Source organism: Mustela lutreola, chromosome 1 (assembly GCF_030435805.1).
Source record: "Mustela lutreola isolate mMusLut2 chromosome 1, mMusLut2.pri, whole genome shotgun sequence".
NCBI lineage: Eukaryota > Metazoa > Chordata > Mammalia > Carnivora > Mustelidae > Mustela > Mustela lutreola.
In genome coordinates, this window is record NC_081290.1 from 74,330,047 (window position 1) to 74,343,466 (window position 13,420).

Genomic DNA, 13,420 nt, shown 5'->3' on the forward strand with positions numbered 1-13,420 from the left:
ACAGATGGTTTCAATTAAAGTTTTCAAAACACATATTAAACAATGGTAACCCAACCAGTTCAGGTATCTGGTTTTTGCATTTTTTTCTCTTTTTTAGAAACAGAAATCAGTTCATTTGTTTCTGTATTTGGGCAGAATATATTATACAACATTGTTTTCCTTTCTGTGACTTGTTTTTGCCATATAAGAGAGAGGCAGGTGATTATATTCAAGGGATTGAATATATAAAACAGGTCACAAAGTAGGAATATTTAAGCCATATTTGCTTAAATATGGCTTAAATAATATCTTTGTGAAAACTGTGACTAAACAGAAAGCCCTGGCTAAGATTCTGAATGCTTTGTTCAGGAGAGATAAAAATGAATAAATTGGAAAACACATTTTTAGTCAACTAATCAACAATATAATTGTTTTCTCTTTTTTGATCAAGTATCCCTAAATAGTTCAACTTGTCTAATGTTAAGAATGACAGTAAGATTCTAGCAAAACTATTAACAGGAAGTGCCAAATACTTCCCAAGTTGCTTTTATAATTCTGGTGTAACACTTGGAGTTCTCCAGAGAAACAGAAGGAATAAGATGTATGTATAGTGTATGTAATTTAAGGACAGGCTTACATGATCATGGTAACTGGCAGTTTAAAATCTGCAGGGCGGGTTGGCATACTTGAGACTCTGTATTTCCATATTCTGCCCCAGTCTTGGGGAAGAATGCCTTCTCTAAGAAACCTCAATTTTTATTTTTAAGGTCTTCAGCTGATTGGACGAGAACCATTCATACTCTCCAGGGTAAGCTTTACTTAAAGCGAACTAATGTTACGTGTGAGCCACAGCTATAAAATACCTTCGAAGCAACACCTAGAGTAGTTTGATTAAATAATTGGGTACTATAGCTTTGCTAAACTGGTACATAAAACTAACCATCACATCTGGTTATCTGATTTTGTAGTTTTCTTTTTTTTAAGGGAGATATTTTAGATATATTAGATATAGTATGTTTATAGTCATTAATCCAACTATTAATACTATAATTTGTTAATATTAAAATTAATCACCACTCATTACTATAACCAATATATAAAATATTATACATTTTATGTTCATTCATTCAACTACTTTTTATTTAACATTTACTATGTACTAGGTACTATACTTTGTTCTGAGACATATATAATAAATATGTTACATCCAAACACATAAGAAGTTGAAATTTCTGAACCACCTGGGTGGTTCAGTTGGTTAAATGTCTGCCTTCAGCTCGGGTCATGATCCCAGGCCCTGGCAAGGCCTACATAGGGCTCCCTGCTCAGTGGAGAATCTGCTTCTTCCTCTCCTTCTACACATTCTTGTGCTCTCATGTGCACATGCTGACTCTATCTCTCTCTCTCTCATGCGTGGAATCACATAAAATCTTTTAAAAAAGAAGTTTAAACTTCAGTGAGATGAAATATTAAGTTTTTACTTTGTATACATACACATATCATCCCCAATTTCAAGTTAAAAAATGCTCTAAAATGTATTTCAATCATTATATATTGCCTAATGACTGCATACTTTACTAAAAAAATAAAGAACACTTCCCCCAAAGAGTTTAAAATCTGATAGGAATCCATTTGACTCTTAATTTTGCCATGATATGATATGGGAAAATTACTATAATTTGTGGTTGAATTTCCTTATCAATGGAATGGAATTATACTAGATAACATTTCTAACATAGTAACATTTCTTTATGGTCTTAAAATATTATTATTTTCAAGATTCTTTATATAGAAAATTATTCTCCAGTGGATAAGAATGGATATATTATTTATAATGATTTTATTCTAAGTAGGGAATTAGTTATTAATGGCTTGCATACAACTATTGAAATCTAGACTTATTTTTTGTGTTTAGATTCACAGCTAAATTGCTTCCATAAAACAATAAAGTTAACCTCAAATACTGAAAGAGAAAATTACCATTAAGTAGTAAATGCCATGGCTAATAGCAAAATGTGGGCTTTAACATGAGGTCAATCTTAAATGAAAATTACTATTTTCATTTAGTCAACTGATTATGAATGAGGTATAAAATATGTCTTAAGAATTTCAGGTGTGGAGGTGCCTGGGTTGCTCAGTGGGTTAAATAAAGCCTCTGCCTTTGGCTCATGTCGTGATCCCAGAGTCCTGAAATCGAGCTCTGCATCAGACTCTCTGCTCAGCGGGGAGCCTGCTCTGTTCCTCTCTCTCTCTGCCTGCCTCTCTGCCTACTAGTAATCGCTGTTAAATAAATAAATTAATTAATTAATAAAAAAAAAAAAAAAGAATTTCAGGTCTGGAGGCGCCTGGGTGGCTCAGTGGGTTAAAGCCTCTGCTTTCTTCTCAGGTCATGATGCTAGGGTCCTGGGATTGAGCTCGATATCGGGCTCTCTGCTCAGTGGGAAGCCTGCTTCCGTTCCTCTCTCTCTCTGCCTGCCTCTCTGCCTACTTATGATCTCTGTCACATACATAAAATCTTAAAATAAACAAATAAATAAATAAATAAAAAGAATTTCAGGTTTGGGGTGCCTGGGTGGCTCAGTGGGTTAAGTGTCTGCCTTCTGCTCAGGTCATGATCTCAGGGTCCTCAGATCGAGTCCCACATCTGGCTCCCTGCTCTGCAGAAAACCTGCTTCTCCCTCTCCCTCTGCCTGCTGCTCTGTCTGCTTGAGCTATCTCTGTCAAATAAATAAATAAAATCTTTAAAAAAAAATTTAAAGTTTGAGAATTTAAAATGTTATATTATGTGTTAAGGCTTATTATTTAGAATTCACATTACATTTGGTCTCCAAATTAAAACTTAGTTTCAAAATCTGGCTATTCAAGATTAAAGGAGCTCTTGCACTGTAAAGTATTACATTGTAAATGTATTACAAGGAAGTACAGTTTTTAATACTTGTAGGAAGTGATTCACTTTAATTGTTTGTACTCATTTTCATAAAAGACAGTTGCACAGGGCAATGATATTTTCATGATGTTATTAGTAGTAATATGCACATGTTTGATACTTCATGAATTCCAAGGAAAGGCACACCCTTTTTTTATATATCCTTTCTTCATGGGGAAAAGCCAATCTTCTATTCTGTAAGTGAACTGCCTGCAATTCTCAGCAGCCACCTAAACTTCATTCTTCATATTTGCTATTCTCATAGCAATGGGAATGGAATGTGATTCTTAGGACTCAGCCATTACCATGACCTCTGTGTCCATAGCCTTTGACTCAGGCCTGAGTTCACTATAACTTATTTTTACAACAATCTCGAGATGCAGCCAGACCACTTGGCGATATTTTCACTCCTACTCAGCTTGTTTCAAAATGGGAATTCTCACTGTTTCTGTTTTTAGAGCATTCCTAGTTTCAGCATGAAATCTTTTAAAATAAAACTGCTGTTATGCAAATGACTGAAGACAAAATGCATTTTGTTCAATTCCCAGATTCTGTCTTGATTATTAAGCGCCATAAAGCCCTCTACTTTCCCGGCTTATTCACAAAACTATTACCCAATCTGGCAATATTTTCTCAAGAAATTTCTGGGTAGTACATACTTTTTTATGATGGCAAATCGGTTCACTGTTTTCATTGTAGAGTAAATCCCCAACATGTGCATCTTGAATACTTGCCTTGTTTGGTCATAAATCGTTGGAATTGTTTGTGACTATCCGTGAGTCAAAGGGAACAAGATTTGGGATTGGGATTTTTTCCTTTCCAATTTTTGCTATTCTCCTATGGTTTTGTTTTGCAGTTTATTAAGTGCAGTTTTTCACTCCTGTCCCCCCACAACCCTTGGTGGGTTTTTATAATACTGTGAGTTGATGGGCTTCAAACTTGTAAGCTATCATTTTCTAGTTTTTTCTTCTCAAAACAGTCCACTTCCCTTAAGCTTAGCTTTTGTATTCTTAAATAAAACTCGAATTGAAGAAATGGTCATATTTCTGACAAGCTGTGAGACTTACCAAGGTCATTTTTGTTTGCTCTATCACTTAAAATACAATTCTACTTACAATTGTCTGGCATGGATGAGTGCATTTTTTTAATGTACATAATACTTTTTGACACTGGGAAGTAAGAAGCTACAAAAATAAGGTTGATAAACCAATAAAGAAGTCTCTCCTTAAATGGTCACAATCTGCCAAGAGCTGATAAGGAAAAGGATCCTGTGGGGACAATGACAAGAAACTTACAACCATCAAGCCCATGTCAGCACTGGGCGAGAAAACAAATAGAATTCTAGACAATTCATAACAAATACTACAAATCAGAGAGGATCCTAAAACTTCCTTTCAAGCTTACACTTTTGAAAGACAACTAAGAAGCACAAAAGATATTGGGCAATTCCACACTAATCATTATATTGTGGCTTTTCTTTTGTCTTTCTTCTCTTGATCTCAAATTAAATTTGTTTTCAGTGAAAAGTTTTCTCTATGGCATATATCATTTTATCTCCAACATAAAACACTGAAGAGGAGACAGAGACATAGCAAGGGTAAGTTAATTATTGAAATTATGTGTTGATTATGATGAATTCTTTCACAGTAATAAAGTAATGCTTAGCAAATTTCTGTTGAGTCTTCATATACTCTGTTCTAAAGGGTATTGAAGCTATAAAGTGTTATTAGAAAATGATACAGTCAGATGAAGTTAAAAATATAAATAATCATAGATTGACATCACAGATATTGCAATGTGGTTAGTTATTCCTCATGACAGTAAAACATTTTTCACAAACTTACGTAAAAAGAATGTCTCAAATTTCTAATTCATTTTATTTTGATATTAGAGTGGGTTACCTGACAGATTTTGATGCCACTTCTGAAACAGAGTAGATTAAATAAAAGGCAGCAACAACGGATTAATTGGAGCTTGTGAAATATTGGATACTATAGTTTAAAATATTTTCAAGGTAATTGTGTGGCAAAGGTAGATGAGGAATAAAAGCTAATAACACTAATATTCCTTAATCATTGAGTATTGTGTTCATGACACTCTTTTAAATACCTCACATAGATTACGTAGTTTAACCTTCTTCCTCCTCAAAAAAAGACACAATAATAAAATATTACCATTCACATTCAAGAGATAAAAGAAAACTTTCTTTGGCTGCCATATATTACTTTCTAGGCTGTAAACCACACAACTGATGGCACCCCATGAAGTTAGGGGTATCTTAGATTTAGGGAAGTCAAATAATTTGGGAAAAATCATGCAAACACTAAATGAGGAAGCTAGAATTTCAACCCCTGTTTAGTCTCTTAATTTACATTAATGTGAATTTACACTAATGTATTCAAGACCATCTATATGTTAAAAAAAAACCTCCTTTTTGATAAAAATGACTCAGTTGGTATGAGTGTGCCAAGATGGAATCTTATCAAAGTCAACCTAGAAGGTAAATGCTATTGAAACATGGGGGGGTGTGAGGTAGACAGATGTCTTTATAGTGTAATATATCCAAGTGTTTGTACAATGTAGAAGCATTGTGCTCAATTACATGCAAAATGACCAAGGAAAAAAATGCAGCATTTTGTGGAATTTTAAATGAGTAGGAGTACCAGAGTGAAGGAACTCAGTGACAGTATTTTTTTTCTGAATATCTGTGAAGTAAGAGGAAATAAAGACTCCCTCAAATAGAGGCATGAATATTGATTTTTAATATTTTTTCTTTTTTATGTATTTCTTTTTCTTGTCCCAAATTGTGAAATAATATGTTCATTTATATGCTTCTAAATGATTGTCATCCTGAATTCACTGTTCAACATGTCAATAGTAAAGTGAGTTTCTACAAGGACTTGGTCAAAGTAGTTGATGATATGAGAATAAACTGTGGAAAGAATTAGAGCCATGCATCCCGAAATGAAGCTTCTCTCTTGATATTGCTGTAGTGACTGAGCACATTCTGAAAAAACTCAACGTTTTTCAAAAACTCAGAGCCAAATTGTCAACCTCCAGATATCTTCTAGCCAGAATAGACTGAATTAAAGAAAGAACACTTAAATGCATGTCTGCTTTTCTTTTAATTAATTTCAGTGTCCTAGGAGAAGAAGAAAATGCAGGTACAAATAATTCATTCAGAAAAGTAGTAAAGAAATAGAATGGCTTGAAAGTCAGATTATTTGAATCAGTTTACACACATCCTAAAATTAGCAAAAAAGGGGAGATTGAATAAAATGACAATGATTCTAATACAACAGAGAATGTAGTATGTTCCAATAATGGTTAAGAATTGGAAAAATGACTTGAAATAAGTTATGATAAAGGTAATCTTTTGCAATAAAAACGATAGGGCAAAACAAACTGATATCAATTTAAAATCATGTGAAAAAGTATGATAGAACTATAATTTCATTATTCTGATTCTCACATGGTATAGGTCAGAATTTGGGAAAATATTCTAAATTATGACATTGTATAAAATATGTGGTTTTAGGGCACCTGGGTGGCTCAGTGGGTTAAACTTCTGCCTTCGGCTCAGGTCATGATCCCAGGATCCTAGAATCAAGGCCTGCATAGGGCTCTCTGCTTAGCAGGGAACCTGCTTTCCCGTCTCTCTCTGCCTGCCTCTGCCTACTTGTGATTTTTCTCTCTGCCAAATAAATAAATAAATAACTCTTTAAAAAGAAAACGTGGTTTTAACTGTAGCTGAATTAGCAGAGATCTTACACTCTTTTATAATTACAAAATTGAGATATTTTATTAATATAGTAAATATTATAATCATTGCATAATTTTTAAAAGGTATTCTTATACAGCCAAATGGAAACATGCAGGTGCAAATTGTTTCTTTTCAAATGAGCAGTATTATTTTTCACTATTTAATTTAATGCCCATAACTGATTACAGTATTTCTTCTTTCCTTAACTCTGTTTGATAACAGTGATTTCCCTTTTAAAAGTAATGTTGGAGTAAAAAAAAATTGACATCGGCCTAAAAAGAGCTTTTCCGAAGCAAGACTATTATTAATAGTCAGTAGTAATTAGGGTGCATGTCTGTTAAGGATTACTGACAGAAACAAGGAAGAATGAACACACTGTTTTGTAAAACAAAATTTACCTACTGCATGCACAAGTCATTGAACAAATATGCATGTTGTGTCTTAACATCTTAAAAATGCAGGGAAGACAATACTTTGATTTCCTGAATAAAAATATAGATGCCAAATATATAAGTAAAATACAGATTTAATTCATTCATTCAGTCAGTCAGTCCATAATTTGTGGAATAGCAAAATAGTCTTTTTTTCATGGAATTTACATTAAGTGAATTTTCTTAAAGAAGATATTCAGAAGTTTTGGAGCACCTGAGTTGCTCAGTGGGTTAGAAGATATTCAGAAGTTTAGAATGTTTGATCTGGAGAATGAGAGAGACAGTTGATTGATGACATTGAAAGCAATAACAGAGAGCACAGTTGAAATCGGAAAAGATGCAATTGGTGGTCTTCAAAATAAATTGATTTAATCTAGAGGTATTTAGTGGTTTGTTGGTAATGGTAGAGACGGCACGCATTAGTTTGGGATTTAGTGGAATTGCATATGTCCCTGAAAGTTTTGTATCAACTGAAATTGTACAAAGGCTGTATATAAAACTGTAAGAGATCTGTTAACTAAGTAATGTGAAGTTTTTCACATCAAGATAGGGGGTGCCTGGGTGGCTCAGTCAGTTAGGCCTCTGACACTTGGTTTCATCTCAGGTTATGATCTTAGGGTTGTACATGCACTTGGAGTCTGCTTGAAATTCTTTCCTTCTTCCTCTCCCTCCTCCTCTGCTCCCCGCACCCCATCCCCCATTTGTGTGCTCTCACTTTCTCTCCCTAAAATAAATAAATACATACAAATTTTAAAAAGAGAGATAAGAAAGTTAAAATCACCAAACTATACTAAGGAATGTGAAAGGAGACTCAGAAAAGGACATTAACAAATTATATATACATGTATAAAACCTATATATATCTATATACAGGTTTATATACACATGTACAAAAGATTTTCAAGAGAAAGTTCTTTATCTCCACTTTTAATATTGAGAAAGCTTAAGGTATTCATCAAACAGGGAAACTGTCATTAGAACTATTCCTGGAATTGCACAAGTGAAACCCAGGTTGTAGCGATTGAAATGTGAGTAGGAGTTAAGCCAGTAGAAAGAGTAAGCATAAAGATGACAATTTCTTCCAACTCAACAGAATGTACATATTAATGGGAAACTGGGTGCAAAAATTAGGGGATGCCAGACAAAATCCTTTAGATGTCATAGTTCCATGTATGAATTTAAGCAAAAACTAAGTCAGGAGTAAAGTCAGTACACAAAGAGAAGGTAATTGGTTCTGCTCTGTCAACATTGATGGTGAGAAAAATCCCACTTTTTTTTTTTTTTTTACTGTGGTAAAATTCACATAACATAAAATTAACCTATAAAGGGCATAATTCATTGTGATTTAGTACATTCACAATTTGTGCAACAACAAGTCAAACTCTTAATCAGTGTAGTGTGTTTTGAAACATAAAATCAAATAGCTTGAAGAAGTCAGATAGGAAAACTATTTAACTCTAGAGAATATGCAAGCAAAATGAAAATCTGAAATAGGTATTGGGATGATTTCACTCTGTTGACTAACAGCTTTAAATATGGTCTAAGATAAATAACAAAGTGCTGTTCCAGCTAACCAAGAATTGTGGCAAAGTCATGGTTTTCATGATAGCTTTATGTCTCCTTACAGTTGTGTGTGCATGATTGTCCAAGTTCTTTCTAATCTTGGAGTTATAAATCTTTTAGAGCATGTTAGGTTTTGTGTGGGCTTTGTTGGTGGTGGTGGTGGTTGTTTGTTTTCTCTAACAGAGAATCTTTTCTACAACAGGTTATTGAAAAGCAACATTTAAAAATCACTTTTAAAAATAGAATTGGGTTAAATTGATTTTCCTAAACCTACAATTAGAGAAATTATTTCTAGGAATTACATTTGACCCAATTAAAGCTCAGAAAAGGATTTTGGTGTTTGGAGAAAATTGAGTGAAATGGAAAAAGTGACACATATGAGTGATAAGATTAGGTCTCAGGTTATTTGGGGAAAAACAACAAAGCCTAGTAAGAAATGTGGAAAAGAGAAGAGGGGTCTTGAGGATGAAACAAAGTAAAGGAGATGCCTATGAGTAAAGCTGTTTATTGTCTTTAATAGGAACAGTTTGTTGAATGTTTATACTCCTTTCTTTCATTAAAAACACGATGACCTGAGTTGACTCAGATAGTTTCCTCTCTGCTACAAACATGAGATCATAGGTAAAATGACACTTTAAATGTAATATATAGTCAAACACAAAGAAATGAAAGATTTAAGAAGTACAAAGAATATTAGAAATTAATATGGTGTGAGTTGATGGCCCTATAATCTGTAGTGATTTTAGCCTTATATTTAGGCTCTCAAGGCTGAACCCTAGTCTTTTATCTACCCAGGAAGACAAGAAAGATGGCTCCAGGTTATTGAGGTGGTTAAACTCTACTTTCTAATTCTGTGTAAAATACTGCTTAAAAATCCTTTCATAGATATTCCCCATCATTAAAAGTGAACGAGAAAAACTCTACACACAAACAAAGAGGTGGCCATAAGATTTCTGTTTTGTCTTAAGTCTTGAGTAAAAAGGTAAAAAGGCAGTTGGGAAAAATCAAAGCCTTGAAGCAAACACATATAAACCCCGCTGCCAAATTTATAATATTCACCTATAATTTTTCATGGAATACTGATAGCTATATAACCTTGTCAGAAACAAGGAAAATGAAAGAACATAATCAGATGTAGAAAAAAAAATTTTGATGAAAATTAACTCATGAAAGGCAATTATAAAACATGACAAGTGAGTTTTCATGAGGCTATTAGTAGATATGAGTAACAGAAATTGACATTAAAAGCTAAAATCATAGAATAATAAGGAAATTATTAAATATATAACTTAAAACTTTTGAGGAGATAATAAAGGGAGAAAAGAACAAATTTGAAAAAATAAAATAGAACTTTTAAGTAGTATGCATATAATAATTGAACCAAGAACTTAATGGAAAGACTAAAGAGATTAGTTAGAGCCAAAAAGAATTTGAAAACTGGGAGATGAATCCAAGGAAATATATTGCTCCACAAGCCACACAGAAAGTAAGCAGCTGGCGATAGTGACTGGCAGTGAGCTCCAAGTATTTTCCAGAATGTTTGTAACCTTTGATTTCTTAATCTGGAGGCATGTTAAATAGACACATTGTGAAAATTCCTAGAGTTGTACAATTAAGAGTGAACTATTTCTGTAAACAGGTAAAAAATATTAGGTACAAGTACACAAAATTTGGAATATATATAACTAGTGAAATTATAATGGGGAAAAGAAAATATTAAAATTTCTATCAGTTTTAAAGAAGTTAAAAATGGAGTAAAAAGAACAAATAAAACATGATGAGTAGATATACAAAACAAAATGATTGAAATAAGCCCAAATATAAATTTTCCTCTCTAAATACAGAGAATGTTAGATTAGATAAGTAACAAATTTTATTTAAAAGAGTCATACCTAAAATAAAATGACTAAGAAAGTTTAAATTCAGTAGGAGAGGATCTGCCAGGTCCTAAGATATCACAATCTTAATATATAATTAATATATTTTTATGCAGATAAAGGGAGTCATTCATGACAAAAAAATAATTCAGCAGGCAGACATTGTATAGCTCTACTTGGATATCTGTAATTCAGGATTGACTACACAAAAATATTTGCATACAAAAAAATGAGAGGTTTTAACACTGTTGAAAGAATCAATAGAAGATGAATTTCAGCAAAGACAAAGCTCAGAAAAAAGGCACATGTAAGAAGCAAAACAAAATATACAATTTAAACTTTAGGTAACATTCTCCATATTATGAATTAAAATTAAATTCACAGAATAACTCACTGGAAATTATAAAATATCAATGACTGAATAGAAAAAGTATATTTTTTTATAAATATTTGTGAAATGTAGCAAAAACCATAGAAATTTACAATCTCAAGTGAATTTCTTTAAAAATTGAGAAAAATCAGAATAAATGGCATAAGTGTTTAACTCAAATAGTGAAATAATATCAATAATAGTACTACCACAAAGTCTAAAAATGGGAATATAACCATGATAAAATAAGAAAAACAACTCTTATAATTTCCAGAAAACAAAGAAAAAAACAATATTTTTTACAAATCCAGTTTTTCTTAAAGCCTAATAAAAGAGAAAAAATTTGAGAAGGACAGATCAACAAAGAAAGACGACAGGAGAAACAGTTTGAAAATAATGCAGACGTCCAAAAGAAGAAATTTTGCTTGCGGACCACAGTTTCAGCCCATTTCAGAGAGTTCCAGCCTGCCCTTTTTGACAGCCTGCCCTACAGATTCCATACTTTCCTCACTGACTTCCACAGTCACGTGACCCAGCTTCTAAGGGCTTGCGGATGGGTCAGGGGCTATAGAGGGTGTCCAGAAAACAGCAGCAACAACAGGAAGGGATAGTACAGAAAGCTACATCAGCGGAGAATAGAGAAGGAGCATGGCTACCAGCAACATTTCTAACACCAGTCGTTGTAAACAAGTCCAAGGAGGCATTGAGACATATATGTATGTCTATACAGACACACACACACACACACACACACACACACACACACATAAAATCTTTTGAGATACAGAAATCTAAAGAACAGGAGGGATTCATTAATTTGGAAACGTTGCCCTGAAGCTAAGCCTTACCATCTTGTTCTACCTGAATGCAACTGACCTCTGCTTAGCTTCATGTGTTTGGCAGAACATTGTGAAAGATGAACTTCCCTTCCCTGTGTAAAGCCACTTGGGGTCACTCTTCCATATATAATAACAACACTGTACCTCTGGGATTTTGTTTCAGAAAATAGTATATGCAGCTGGATGAAAGCAACCTCACTTTCACTGCTAACCCAGAGGACAGAGTAAACTACTTTCTGCCCAAGGATATCTTAGATGATTCACCAAAGTTTATCTTCTGTACAAGAGCACCAAGTTGGAAAAACAAAACAAAACAAAACTGAGACTCCCCTGATGAAAAGAGAGATGTCTTGGATGACTTTGTAACATTACATAATTTTAGAAATCAATTCTTGCCCAATCCACTGAGGGAATTTTTTCATCATATCTATGCCCCTGAAGAGAGTGTAGGGAGTCCTTGAAACTCTCTTAACAAAACTCTCACATAGGTTCTGTGCTTGTAACCCCGATTTAATGCAAGAATTTGGCTTTAGTCTTGATGCGGTCTATATACTACTCATTTTTTCTTAAGTTTATTTATTTTAAAGAGAAAGAGTGGGGAGAGAGGGCAGAAAGAGAGGAAAAAAGAGAATCAAGCAGACTTGAGCTTGATGTGGGACTCAATTCATGACCCTGACATCATGACCTGAGCTGAATCAGGAGTGTACACTCAACTGACCAAGCCACCCAGGTGCCCCTACTTTGATTCTACCCCTCTTTGATTCTACTTTTTTTTTAAAAAAAAAATAGGTTTTATTTATTTAGTTACTTACTTTTTATTTTATTTTATTATGTTATGTTAGTCACCATACAGTACATGATTAGTTTCTGATGTCTTTTTATATGCAAACAATGAAACATGATTCTACTTTCTATTGATCTCATTAGCCCTCACCTGAAGAACAAAATGTCAAAAAGAGAATTTATTCTAAATACCTGTTGTGCTGCTCAAAACATTAGTAAAGACTTTGTAGGGCATCTTTATGACAATATCTAGTTTATTGGCCATATAACTGCATAAAAGCACAATTGCTAAGACTTGGATGATTAACTTCAAACTAAAGATATATAAGGGCTTACTTAGCAGATATGGGAGTTACAGTAGAGCTTGTCTTTCTAGCCTCTGTATACAGTCAAGCTCAAGTGTACACCTTTTTATTTTCTTTTATTATCTTCTTTTTTAGTAATTTCTTTGGGGAACTAGAGAATTTTGCAGAGTTTTTTTTAATTTTGGTTATCATGTTTTACACAAAGCAGAGTCATTGTCTCACACAGCTGTTTAAGAATGTTAAACTGGCATTATTTTTCTAAAACAATGGTATATTTGTGCATTAGATTTGGTTGAAAAACTATTCATTTCCATTATTTTTTAAAATACTATGTCATGCATACATATTTAACTAGATTTATAATCGTAATGACTTTATTGTAAAGATTTTAACTAATACCTTTCCTTTTTATCTCAAAATAAATAAAAACAATGGGAACAAAATTATAGATACAATAGGATAAAAACAAAAAAAAATGGAAGAAAGTTTTGTTTTTAATATTAAAAACTAGAAAAAAATCAAACATCTATTAACAGAGGAATTGATAAATTTGGCATACCTATAGAAAAGAATATTACATAGCA

The 13,420-nt window shown here is 33.1% G+C and overlaps 1 pseudogene; it reads left to right on the plus strand.

Moving 5' to 3' along the window:
• Nucleotides 1-11,459: 11,459 nt before the first annotated feature.
• Nucleotides 11,460-12,808, plus strand: LOC131819437 (F-box only protein 8-like; annotated as a pseudogene).
• Nucleotides 12,809-13,420: the final 612 nt, after the last annotated feature.